Source organism: Phaseolus vulgaris, chromosome 11 (assembly GCF_051622355.1).
Source record: "Phaseolus vulgaris cultivar YP4 chromosome 11, ASM5162235v1, whole genome shotgun sequence".
In the NCBI taxonomy this organism is placed as follows: Eukaryota; Viridiplantae; Streptophyta; class Magnoliopsida; order Fabales; family Fabaceae; genus Phaseolus; species Phaseolus vulgaris.
This window is the reverse complement of record NC_143508.1, coordinates 28,958,599-28,973,349: the sequence shown is the minus strand read 5'-3', so window position 1 is coordinate 28,973,349 and position 14,751 is coordinate 28,958,599. Positions and strand designations below refer to the sequence as shown.

Sequence of the window (14,751 nt, the reverse complement as noted above, 5' to 3'; positions counted from 1 at the left end):
GGGACCTTTGGTTAGCTTCTTGTGTAAGCTTTGTGTACTCCATGACCGGTCCTTCTCCTATATAAGGAGGGCTTGGGTTCTTCTAAATACAGATTTGATATTGTAGTACCGAAACTCTCCCAAAATTGGTGAGCATTTGAGAGACTTGTGTCTTCTCTTACCTAGTCTTATCTTGAGAGCAATCTTTGAGCCTCAAGTGGCGGCATCTCACTCATCTTGGAGCTTTGCATCCTCCAAGTGGCGTGTTCCTCTCGAAGGACTCCAACCACATAAGTCTTCTTCTCTTTTCCATCTAGTTCTTCCATTTACATGTCCATTTAAACTCTTAAACATGTCTTAGGCCTTTTCTTGTACTTTTGTTCGGTTCTTTTGGCTTCCTTTATTGTTTTGTTCGGTTCATCTTCTTTCTTTACTGTTTTAATCTGTTCATTTTCTTTCTTTCATGCTTTTGTTCGGTTCAATTCAATTGTTAGTCATTTTAATTGGTTCATTTGATTTCTTGTGCATTTTAATCGGTTCAATTGACAAGAAATGGATTTCTATATGAGTTTTGGTGTGGTGGCTCAAGTTTTGGTGAGTTCTTGAATGAAAGAACATTGATCCAATTCTAGAAAAGTGCCTATTCACTTTCCAACTCAAGTTGATTCCATAAAATGTCTATAAAACATCTATATCTTGCTATTGGAATCATATCAGCATGGCACCTTGACACCTTCGCGTGGTCTGCCTCTGACATGCCTGGCATAGACCCTGACTTCTTGTGTCATCGTCTCACCATGGACCCCTAGGTCCGACCTGTTCGCCAGAGAAGGCAAAAATTCAACGAAAAAAGGCGTTAGGTCATACGCGAAAAGATGGAGAACCTGTTGAAGGCTGGCCACATTAGGGAGATCCAATACCCCAAATGGCTAGCCAATGTGGTGTTAGTAAAGAATACCAGCGGGAAGTGGAGGATGGCGTTGACTTCACAGATCTCAACAAGGCCTGTTCGAAGGACTCCTACCCACTGCCCAGTATTGATGCCTTGGTAAACAGCGCGTCTGGATGCAGATTACTCAGCTTCCTAGATGCCTTCTCTGGTTACAACCAGATCATGATGCACCCTAGGGACGAGTGCAAGACATCATTTATGACAGAGTTGTCTTGTTATTGCTACAAGGTAATGCCCTTTGGACTGAAGAACGTAGGTGCCACCTACCAGAGGCTGATGGACAGAGTACTAGCGCCCACGTTAGGGCGAAATGTTCAAGCATATGTAGATGACATGGTGGTCACCTCCCAAAAAAAGGAGCAGCACGTGGCAGACTTGGAAGAGTTGTTCACCACGATAGCGAAGTACAAGCTGAAGCTGAACCCAGAGAAGTGTGTGTTCGGGGTCGAAGCAGGCAAATTCTTGGGGTTCCTACTCACTGAGCGTGGGATAGAGGCAAATCCCGAGAAGTGTGCTACGATAATAGCAATGAGAAGCCCAAAGGACGTGCAACAGTTGATAGGGCGCATAATGTTTAATTTATTACTCCAATACACTAATTGATATAGTATTTTTAATATTATTTTTAAAATTTTGATTAAAAATATGTTATTAAATTGTATAAGATTAATAATATAATATAAAATAAAAGCAGTAATTGAAACTAAAAAAATTGCAATTGAAATAATTCATCTACTAATAAAAATTTAAAGATTTAAAATATATATTTTTAAAAACCAAAACTATAAAAACGTAAAATTTATAAGCTAATTACTTTCAGGTTTCAATTTCTAACTAGTTTTTGTGAAACATCACTATTAATAAAAACTAATTTTAGAGACAAAAAATAAATAGTTGCTATAGTTAATAAATTAGAGACTAGAGACTTAAAAAAATTAGTTTTTAAATTAGTTTCTATTATTGTTAAATAGTTTCTAAGTTGGTATCTAATTAGCTATGAAGGTTTTTCTACCAAATTTATAATCTAAATAATTGGTAGTTAGAATCTAAATTACTTGATATGTATTATATATGTACTATATATGAATGATGAAAATTGTAAGAAATTTATGTCACAGATCTGGGATGATGTATGAATTTTGTTTGATGGTACAATTAGTATAAAAAACCTATGTTTAACAAAGATCTTCTAGCTTCACTGATGATCTAAGTCATATAGACTAAGATATCATGTGGTGAGAAGCTGAGATGGATACATACACACCGGTGTTTAAACTACACACCGGTGTTTAAACTACACACCAGTGTTTAAACTTCTGATAATTTATTTTGGATTCGCTGATAATCTTTGAATTAGATGTTCATACTTAATGAGTCTTCCGGAAGACGATAAATTTATGTTCAGTAGTGAGATTAAAATGAAATCCAATGATTGTGATTGAAAATTGATCAATGTGTGGTCTATATAAAATTGATATTGAAATTTTATATGACAACATTTAAAAAACAAATTATAAACAATATTGGTTCTTTTTGCATGAATTATCTTACGGTATAAACTATATTAGTAAAGTCATTTTATACTTTTAAGTAAAAAGTTACCTTATCAATTATAAATCTTTTTTACCTAATAACAAATTATCCAATAATTGGTATCATGAAGTTTGACGGATATATTTTACATAGAAAGTAAAAATAATCATATAAAATTTTATCAACAATATTGGAACATCGTACAAAAGTAATAAATTAAATTTGCAGATAAAAAATGTTGGATCTAACAAGTATAGAATAAAGTTAAAATTTATCTTTAGTAAATGGTCTATCTTTTTTTTGCTCTATTTTTAACAATAACAACAACAATGGCAACCCCAAAGACAAAATTCAACACAATGCTTGAACAAAGATCATAATAAATTAACGGATGTTTTTTAGTATGAAATGTGATGTTGCAATATTATTGAAGGAATAGATTGTTTGGTTGCAACCAGATCTAGTAAGATCTGAACTAAGAGAATTGTTGAAAATTAAAGGAGCAACAACACAATTTGCCTGTGCATTTTCCTGACACCATAACCTATGAACCTGCACAACTACTCTCTAAATTGATAGCTAACAATTAATTTAAATCCTAAAGTTTGTAGTTAAAACATTGGTAATTAATTATATATCAATTTAAAAATTAATTTATAAATTTCGTTGATTCAAAGATTATTAATGTGTAGCTTTTAAATATTGATTGAAAAATAAAAATTTACATGACTTTTATTAATTATTAATTTTGTAAAATTCAGTGTATATGTTAAAGATTCAATATCTTTTTAAGATATGGTCATGAAGAGTTACGCGTCATTATATAAAATAAGTTTATATATGAACTATTAATGTGTGATATTTAAATATTAATTAGAAAATAAAAATTAGTAAGACTTTCATTGATTTTGTAAAATTCAATATATCCTTTAAAAGCTAATTATTACTGTACAAAGAAAAAATTTCATTTTAATATTTATAAATAGGAAATAGATGTAATCTACCTATGTAACGTTTTTTTTAACATATGAAATTTTGGATTAGTCCTTCTTTAATTTTGTATTGTTTATTTTTTAATAATATTTTTTTCTCATATGATGATAGATGATTGTGGTTGTTTGAGGTGTCAGTCTAGCTGAGATGTCAAGTTGCATAGTTATACCTAACATGAAAGTTTTTTATAAAAAAGAAAGTTTCTATTATGGGTTTTGTGTATATCAAGTGAAAAATAGGAATATAAATTATCAATTAATATCATCCTAACAATATTTGTAAGTTTTATTTATTTTTAATTAGTTGGTTGTAGAAAAATAGTGAAGAGAGAAATGTTTTACAAGCATGTCTTTAACACTACCCAATAACACTTATTACTAATATTATAAGTAACATTTATTATACTAATTTTTAATATTATAGATTCTCAAAGTTTGAAACTTTTTAAATAAAAAAGAAAACAATAGTACAATGAAATGGAGATTAATGAGAGTTATAATTAAAACAATCATAGAATAAAAACATGTCTTACTATGTTTATCTTTTTTTATATAAATTTTTTTTCATGTTAGACATCACTATGCAACTTGACATTTCAGCTAAACTGACACCTCAATTAATATGCTTATGTTTATAAGTGTTATAATTTGTTTATCTTTTCACTATATTGTTATTATATTTATTATATTTTATTAATATATTATGCTTAATATTATTATAGGGGAATGATTGGTAAGTTTATAATTTATTATATATTTATTTTCAAAAAAGAACATTATATAGGAATTTTTAGGTTCAGTATTCAAATTGAGTTTATGAAGGAGATGATCCTCCCTTGATATTGAATTCATAAAGAAAAAAATATTATGTGCTAAGGGTGTGCTTGGATTAAAGAGAGAATTTGTGGGGATTTGAGGGAGTGAATTTATGAAGATGTGAGAGGGAAGTGAGAAATGTTTGGATTGAGATATGTAAGAGTGAATCTATGAGGAAAGTTTATAAGAGTTTATGAGTAATGTGATGTTTGTGAGGGAATTTTGAATTATTTTAAAGGTGTCAAATGTTACTTTACAAATTTACCCTTTATTAAAAAAATTAATAATAAAATGAGTTTCTTTTTGTTTAAAAATAAATAACTTTCACATATTCATAAATTTAAAAATTATAATTAAAAATAAATAAATATGTATTAAATGTAAATAGGTATAATTTAAAAATTATAATTAAAAGAAATATGTATTCAACAAATTAAATAAAAACAAGACTTTATGTAATTTCTTAAAATATTAAAATGTATTATAAAATTAAAAATTAAATCATTAAATAAATAAATTATTTTTTTAACATTAAAAACCCTGTAATAATGAAAAATCAAATATATTACAAGAAAAAAAATAACATAATTAACAATAATTTTTTTTTTATAAAACATTATAATTAAATATATTATAACTCATAAACATAATAATTATACACAGAAATATATTAATATAAACATAACAACAAATTAAATAAAAACAAAAATTCAAAGTAATTTTTTAAAATATTAAATATATATTATAAAAGTAAAAAATAAATCACACCTTATATAAATAAAAAATAATATTTTTTAATATTAGAAAACCTTACCGTAATGGAAAAATAAAAAAATACTATAACCGAATAATAAATGTATTTGAATTCAGATATAATATATACTCAGGTGACTTTTCCTCTACATCTATTCATCTAATAGAAGTTTAATGAATAAAATAATTTTAATATATAATTTTTATAATAAATTAATATATATAATTGAATATCAATTTTTACATGAAAAAAAATAAATATTATCATTTATACTTTTTAGAGTGTTGCTATTGACAAAGATTCATGTATAAATATATAGAATAAGTTCATTTCTAGATTATTAACGTGGAAGTTTTAAAGTTTAATTGAAAAAGTAAAATTTACATAACTTTTTCATTAATTTTTGTAAAACTAAATTTAGATATAATATTTTTACCAGGTTATTTAGATAGTTTCTAACTTATATTATTTAAGAAGCTTGTTTAACTTGAATAGAATCTGTTTGCAAATAAATTTTTATTTGAAGTAGATTTTTAAAATATTAACTTCTAATTTTTTATATTTATTCTATTATTATTTTTTAAATATTTATTAAATCTTCCGTTTTTTTTTTCAACTATAGCGAGTTATTATTTATTTAACTTATTCCCCTCCATTTATACGTACTTACTTTGACTTTATTATAATATTTAATTTATTACTCCAATACACTAATTGATATAGTATTATTAATATTATTTTTAAAACTTTGATTTATTTTTAAAATTTTGATTAAAAATATGTTATGAAATAGTATAAGATTAATAATATAATATAAAATAAAAGCAGTAATTGAAACTAAAAAATTTGCAATTAAAATAATCCATCTACTAATAAAAATTTAAAGATTTAAAATATATATTTTTAAAAACCAAAACTATAAACATCTCAAAACGTAAAATTTATAAGTTAATTACTTTCAGGTTTCAATTTCTAACTAGTTTTTGTGAAACATCACTACTAATACAAACTAATTTTAGAAACCAAAAATAATTAGTTGTTATAGTTAATAAATTAGAGACCAAAGACTTAAAAAAATTAGTTTCTATTATTGTTAAATAGTTTCTAAATTGATATCTAATTAGCTATGAAGGTTTGTTCACTAGACTGACTATTGGATTCTTTGGGAGACGACTTGGGGTCATCTAACCACTGTTATACTATTATCTTTCTAGCATTGGACAAGTCTACGCTTGATTCATATTAATTTGATAGCAAAACGACTAAAACAACAAATATCAAGAAACCAAGATTTGCAAGAATTATGAAACATGCCAGTTATTAAACGATCCTAAATAGCTAATTTATTTTATTTAAGCAGAAAATTAAACTGAAACAAAGCAAAACAAAAGCAAGAGACAAAAATAAATCCTAAACTATAATTCTCCTCCCCCACACTTAAATCAAACATTGTCCTCAATGTAAAAACAGTTAATAAAAGTGTACGATAAAAGTAAGAGAAGGAATACTCCCTCTTCAAGCTTGAAGGTAATTGGGGGCTTGCAAGGTAATCTCTTCCACCGTCTCTTCTTGAGGAATCTCATGAAAGAGCTTTAGACGATGTCCATTCACCTTAAATGTCTTTGTAGACGTTAGACTCTGCAATTCTACAACACCATGAGGATGGACATGGGTGATAAAAAATGGACCAATCCATCTTGAGCGCAACTTTCCAGGCATAAGCTTTAATCTGAAGTTGAACATTAACACACGTTGGCCTGCAACAAACTCCTTGCTAGTGATGAAGTGGTCATGGAGACGCTTGGTCCTCTCCTTGTAAAATTTTGAGTTCTCATGTGCCTCCAAATGGATCTTATCTAGCTCTTGCAGCTGGAGTTTCTGCTACTCTCCTGCCTTGTCATAATTCATGTTGCATGCCTTTATTGCCCAATAAGCTTTGTGCTCGATCTCCACAGGTAGATGAGAAGCTTTTCCAAAGACGACCCTAAAGGGAGACATCCCAATAGGTGCTTTATAGGTTGTACAATGGGCCCAAATGGCATCGTTAAGACGTTTACTACTATCCTTCCTTGTTGGGTTAACCATCTTCTCCAGAATGCGCTTTATTTCTCTGTTGGAGACCTCAACTTGGCCATTTGTTTGTGGATGATATGGTGTGGATGCTCTATGGATCATCCCATATTTCCTAAATAGACCATCTAGTAACCTGTTACAAAAATGTGTGCCTTGGTCGCTGATGATAGCTTTAGGAATCCCAAATTTGCAAAAGAGGTTAGAGCGAATAAAAGCTACAACAACATCAGAATCATTAATTCTAGTGGCTATTGCCTCCACCCATTTGGAGACATAGTCCACAGCAAGTAAGATATAAGTGAATCCAAAAAGAGACAGGAAAGGGACCCATGAAATCAATACCCCACACATCAAAGACTTCACAAAAGAGCATGGGTTGTTGGGGGCATCTGTTGTCTTTTGGAGATAGCAGCGCTTGCTCTTTGACATCTCTCACACATGGATGAGACGATTCATGCATCTCTAAAAATTGTTGGCCAAAAGAAACCACAGTCCAATACTTTTCTTGTAGTATATTGTACAACTAAGTGTCCTCCAAAGGGTGAGGCATGACAAAAATTCAGCACAGATGGGATTCCACGGTCAGGAATACATCTACGTATGATATGATCACTACAAAAATGCCATAAGTAAGGATCATCCCATACATAGTACTTGGACTCACTCTTGAATTTGTCTCAATATGCCTTGGTTGTCAATGGTGGAAAAATTGAAGTAGCAAGGTAGTTCACTATGTCAACATACCAAGGTATGAGTTCAGATGTGCTAGATAGTCCAAGAAAAGATCTAACCTCCCTAACAGAAGAGGGGTAAGGTAACTGTAAAATAACATTCAATATAGCAGGGCCTACCTGAATAACTTTTTAAGAAATTATATGGCCTAGGACTATGCCTTGTGACACCATAAAATGACATTTTTCATAGCTTAAAACAAGATTATTTTCTATGCACCTATCAAGTACCTTACTAAGGTTAGTCAAAAAATCATTAAAAAAAGAACCATAAATGCTGAAATCATCCATAAAAACTTCAATGCAATGTTCAATCAAGTCATAAAATATGCTCATAATACAACGTTGGAAGGTTCTATGGGCATTGCACAAACCGAAGGGCATCCTTCTATAAGCAAAGGTTCCAAAGGGGCAGGTAAAGGTAGTCTTGTGTTGATCTTCTGGTGCAATCCAAATATGGAAATAGCAAGAAAAACCATCCAAGAAACAGTAGTGTGTCTTACCAGGTAAGCGCTCAAGCATTTGATCGATGAAAGTAAGGGGAAAGTGGTCCTTCCATGTGGCTTGATTCAAGCGTCTATAGTCAATATAGACTCTCCAGTTGTTCTGCACTCTAGTGCGAATAAGTTCATTACGCTCATTCTTTATCACTGTTATACCAAATTTCTTGGGTACAACTTGAATTGGACTCACCCAAGTGTTGTCAGAGATAGGGTATATGATACCAGCTTGTAGCAGCTTGTTGATCTCTTTCTTCACCACATCAAGAATCTGGGGATTAAACCGACGTTGAGGCTGTCTCACAAGTTTTGTCCCTTCTTCTAGTAGAATTTTATGCATACAAATAGAAGGGCTGATACCTGGAATATTTTCCATCATCCAGCCAATGGTTTTATTGTTCTCTCTAATCACTTGTAACAATTTTTTCTTTTGTTCACCAGATAGAGCAGTGGAGATAATCACTGAAAGTTGCTCCTTTTTTTCCAAATAGGCATACTTAAGATGATTTGGAAGTGGCTTCAATTCAAGTGAGGGCGGCTGGATGATGGACGGTAATGGTCTATTACTGAGAGAAACTTCAGCAACCTGCAATTTATCGGGGTTAGAATCGTCTAATATTGTCAAGTGTGTATCAACAACATTTGCTTTAGTTGCAAAACATGCATCACAAAGGTTAGAACAGTTTAGACCATCAGATGATATAAAATCATCTATGTAAGAGTCTGTCCAATCAATTAAATCAGAAAGATCACAATCCTCTAAAAAATCCAACACATTATCATCCATAATATCATCCAAAATGTCAAGATGATACATAAAGTTATCTTCAACTGGTGTTTCATAGCGTCTAGGATATTGAATTGGACTAGATTGTCTCCAAACTCCATAGTTAGTGTGCCTACGTGAACATCAATCTTGGTGCGGGCTGTCTTCAAGAAAGGTCTGCCCAAGATGATGGTTGTTGCACCAGAATGTGAATCCTCTCTACCCATGTCCAAAATGCAGAAATCTGCAAGAAAAACAAGTTTATTTTCTTGAATAGGGACATCTTCAATAAGTCCTGCAGGTTGAACTGTGCTCCTATTCGCGAGTTGAATGACTACGCCTGTGGGTTTAAGAGGACCAAGAGACAAAGAAATAAACACAGATAAAGGCATAACATTTATAGATGCTCCCAAGTCAAGCATCGCATTTTCAAATCGGTTACTGCCTATTATGCAAGGAATGGTGAAAGTGCATGTGTCTTTGCATTTTTCAGGTATTGCTTCCACCGAATTTTCAATGAGAGCAGAAACATTCCTTCCCATGTTTACCTTTTCGTTCCCTTTAAGACGCCTTTTATGTGTACACAGATCCTTAAAAAATTTGGCATATCTAGGAATTTGTTTAATAGCGTCTAACAGAGGAATGTTCACCTTGAATGTCTCGAGAATCTCCTTGTCAGCCTCTTCCATTTTTCTGCTTGTCTGAACAACTCTTTTTAGAAAAGGAAGAGGAATAGATGGTTTGTCAAGACTAACAGTTTCTCCTTGTACATCATCTTCATGAAACAGTTTAGGAGGAGCATCCATGTCATTATTCCTTGTGTTGATCCTTCTTTGATCATCATTCGCTGGAGGTGTAGTAATGTTGGAGGTGTTAGACGATTTAAGTTGATCGTCTACTTTGGTGGATTTTCGCATAGGCGCTTGCAATTGAGTACCACTTCTCAAAGTGATGGAACTGATATTATGTGGATTGATGGTCGTCTGGGAGGGAAGTTTATCAGACCCTTTGGAATTCATCTCATTCATACAAGTGGCTAACTGACCAATCTGATTTTCCATGTTATGAATGCTTACATCTGTTCTTTGTATTCTTTCATCTGTTCTTTGTACTATTTCACTTGTTCTCTGTTGGAATTGCATATTAACTTCAATCATGTGCTTTATTACATCCTCCAGAGAAGATCCACCTTTTTCTGATACAACAGCTGGTGGTGGGGATGGTTGTTGTTGCTGTGAGTTACCCCATCTAAGATTCAGATGATTCCTCCAACCCGGATTATACTTATTAGTGGACAAATAATGGTTGAATAGTTGTTGAGGTGGGTTAGACTGTTTACCACCATTAAATATGTTTACAGCATAGGCTTGAGGACATTCAACATTGTTTCCTCCTTCAACTTCTTGAAGAGTGGGGCAAGCATCAGTGGCATGGTTAGCGGTGCAAATTCCACATACCCTTGCAACCATCTGAGGCATAGTTAGTTACTTCATCATCGATATGAGATCGTGTAATTGTGCCTTCATCTGAGCATGATTAGCTGCATAATTGGTTGTCATCTCATGAACTCCACGAACAGGTGTTGCAAAGTTGCTACGTGTGTGGAATTGTTGATTGTTAGAAGCCATGATCTCAATCAATTGTTTTGCAGCGGTTGGCGTCTTGTCAACTAGCGCTCCTCCACTGGCTGCATCTATCATCTGTCTATCACTAGCCATCAGACCCTCGTAAAAATATTGTATTAGAAGTTGTTCGTTAATCTGATGGTATGGATAACTTGTACATAGCCTTTTGAATCTTTCCCAATATTCATAGAGACTTTCTCTGTCTTATTGCCTGATCCCGCATATTTCCTTTCTTATTGATGTGACTGATGCTGGAAAGAATTTTTCAAGGAACACTCTTTTCAACCCTTCCCAATTAGTCACTGATTCTGCCGACTAATAAAATAGCCAATCTTTAGCTGCATCTTGGAGTGAAAAAGGGGATGCTTTAAGCTTGATGTGCTCCTATGTGACCCCAAATGGCCTCATGGTGGTGCACACTATGTGGAACTCCTTATGATGTTTGTGTGGGTTTTCACCTGCAAGGCCATGAAATTTAGGGAGCAAGTGTATCAAACCAGATTTAAGCTCACATTGCCCATCTGGATATTGGATACACATAGTTTGGAAGGAAACATCTGGAGCAACAAGTTCTCTAAGGGTCCGTGCTTCCATAATTCCAAAATTAGGACTTACCGGTGATGAACTAGGATTTACAGCAGTAGTTGGTGATCAACTAGAAGACGAGGTTGTATCACTAGACATGTATTAATTGAATTTCCTATTAGACCCTTCAGAGCAAAATATTTTTTTTTTTTAAGAAACAACCAAAGTCAACTCCCAGGAAAGAGAGGTGAGTCACAAATGGACAAACTTAAAAATCCAATCTTTCCTAGTCAGAGTCTTCCCCAAATTTCTATAAAAAAACAAAAAAAAAAAACAAAGAGTAGCAATTGAAGTATCTACCCTAAATGCAAAATCCTATATAAAAAAATGCTACACTTAATGCTTTAAAAAAAATAGTTAGAGAAAAAAAATTATGCAAAAATAAATAAATAAAATATAGAAAATAAAAATAATAATTATAAAAATTAAAACAAAAGCATAAATAAATAAAGAATGACAAAACAAAATAAAAAAATAACAAAAAATAGAAAAGATATAAAATAAAGGCAAAGCAAAATAAGATAAAGATAAAAGATATAAATGAATAAAATAAAAACAAACAAAAACAAGAAGAAAAATCTTGAATATTATATTTTTTTATTTTTTCGTTTTTTTATTGTTTTTTTTATAAAATTAAACAAGAAGGAGAAAAAATCCTAAATATTAGATTGTGTTTTAGTTTTTTTTTCGTTTCTTTTTTTTAGCTTATACTAAATGAATAAAAACTAATAAAAAGAAAATAAAATTTAAATATGCAAAAAAAAAAATTAAATTAAATTAAAATTGGAAAATAAAAATAAATAAAAAAAAGTAAAAATAAATAAATAAATAAATTGTAGATAAAGAAAAAAAAATGTTAACCAAAATCAAATTGGATTCCCCATCAAGGGCGCCAATTACCTTCAAGTTTAAAGAGGGAGTATTCCTTCTCTTACGAACTGTTTTTACATTGTGGGCAATGTTTGATTTAAGTGTGGGGGAGAATAATTATAGTTTAGGGTTTATTTTTGTCACTTGTTTTTGTTTGCTTTGTTTGAGTTTCATTTTCTGCTTAAATAAAATAAATTAGCCTTTTAGGATCGTCTTATGACTGGCATGTTTCATAATTCTTGCAAATCTTGGTTTCTTGATATTTATTGTTTGGAGGTTATATTGGGAATTGATTGGTTGTCTACTAATCATATCCTTATAGATTGTGGTCGGAAGAAGTTAATTTTCCTTGGATTAGAAGGAATGCAGGTTATCTCAGCTCAACAGTTTGAAAGAGAGATACAAGAAGGTGCAAAATTGTGTACGCTCTTGGTTTGTTCTATATTTATAGATAAAGTACAAAAAGAGATGTTTGCAGTTCAAGATTTTATGGATGTATTTCCTGATGAGATTCCTGGACTTCCACCTAAAAGAGAGATAGAGTTTGCAATAGACTTGATTCCTGGAGTAGGCCCGGTGCCAATTTCTCCATACCGAATGGCACCAGCAGAGTTAGCTGAATTGAAGAAACAACTAGAAGACTTCTTGGAGAAACAATTCATTCGGCCTAGTGTTTCTCCATAGGGAGCTCCAATGCTATTAATGAAGAAGAAGGATGGTTCATCACGTCTATGCATAGGTTATAAACAATTAAACAAGTTAACAATAAAAAATAAATACCCTCTTCTTAGAATTGACGATCTAATGGATCAGTTGCATAGGGTAGTTGTCTTTTCTAAAATAGATATGCGCTCAGGTTATCATCAAACTTTAGTGGAAGCGGAAGATGTTCAGAAGACTGTTTTTAGATCAAGGTATGGTCATTATGAGTTTCTGGTTATGCCATTTGGTTTGACCAATGTGTTGAACAAGATTCTTTGATGTCTCCAAATCCAAAAGGAAAGCTTGAAATACTTGCTGTTGGGTGTGTGTGTGTTGTCTAGTTGTTTGAATCTTGTTAATTCACTCCTTAAGATGATCCAAGTTCATTTGAATCTTTAACCTTTTGAAAAGATGTGTTTTCTAAAAAGCTGTCAAAAATTCAACAGGTTGTTTTTCAAAACAACAAGTTGTTTTACCTTAGCAGTTTTTGAAAAGGTTTTGAAAAACTTGGTTGACTTTGTTCTCAAACCAAAACAATCGATTGTTTCGACAAAACAGCCGATTGTTTTCCTGAAAACCTTAACAAAATTATGTTAAGCGGTTTTAATATGTTTTAAATGATCCTAACTAACTTGGCTCCTTTATTAAATGCTTTTGACCACTTGGTGGGTCTATATAAAGGTGGTTTTACGCTCCTAATCTTGGAGTAACAAAAAGAGTTTATCAAAATAGTTTTTCCAAGATTTGAAAGAGCTTTGGATCATTCTTAAGTGTGTGGAATAGGATTGGGTTGTAATTCTGAACTTTAAGCTTTGTAATACCCAGGTGTATTCTATTCCCTTCTTCCTTGATTACTGTATTTCTGTAGTTGTGTTGCCAAGGAATGTTGTGTGTTCTTGAGGTGTTGAAGATCAACATTCTTGGTGTGGTTTGCCAAATGTAGTGTGTTTCTTGAGGGGTTCAAGGTCACTACTTTGGTGTGTGGTGTTTGTAATCTGGTTTTGATTGCATAATGGAATATCCAGTGGTTTCTGGAGACTGGATGTAGCTCTTGGTGTAAGAGCGAACCAGTATAAATTGCTTGTGTGCTTATCTCTTATCCTTAACTCTTTAAATTATGTTTTTAAGTTGTTTTATATAAACTATTGATAAAAACAACCGATTGTTTCGACAAAACAACCAATGGTTTTTCTTATATCATCTTAAAACAGTTTTGGGTATTTGTTTCCTTGATTCTTTTCTCTGTAATTCAGCATTGATTTTCATTATACCATCAAAGTTTGAGAAAATCCCTCTTAAACAATTGATGCGAATCAAATAGATGTCATCAATAGAAGAAATGGACAAGGGCCGAAGCATTTAAAGTTCTTCTTATTAGTCTTTGCAAAAGATGAGGCCCAAGCCCAAAGCCCAAACCCAAGAAGGCCAAGCCCAAGAAAGCCCACTCCAATCAAAGAATCACTAGGAGCATGGCTAGATCTTTAGGAGGAGATTGCCAAATAAAATCTCTCTTTGTAATATCTCTTGTATTAAATTGTAAATAAGATAGGATAGCCTTAGTGATGTGATTGCAATAGCAAAGAAGAGAATGATTCTTGACATTCTTAGGAATCAACTTGAGTTGGACAATTGTTAGGCACTTTTTCTTAGAATTGGATCAATGTTCTAAGTCAAGAACTCACCAAAACTAGCACCAAATCCAAACTCACATGGAAGTTCCTCATATTGTCAAATTGAATCAACAAAAAGAGGTAAAACTCAAAAACACCGAACAGAATTGGATAAGAATCAAAATGAACCGAACAAAATGAAATTAAAAGGCAAAGAACTGAAAAGGATTGCTGGAAAATAAGAACAACCGAACCATAAACTC

General features: G+C 31.9%; 1 pseudogene; it reads right to left on the bottom strand.

The window, feature by feature from the left end:
- Window positions 1-7,776: 7,776 nt before the first annotated feature.
- On the bottom strand, window positions 7,777-11,315 carry LOC150023153 (uncharacterized; annotated as a pseudogene).
- Window positions 11,316-14,751: the final 3,436 nt, after the last annotated feature.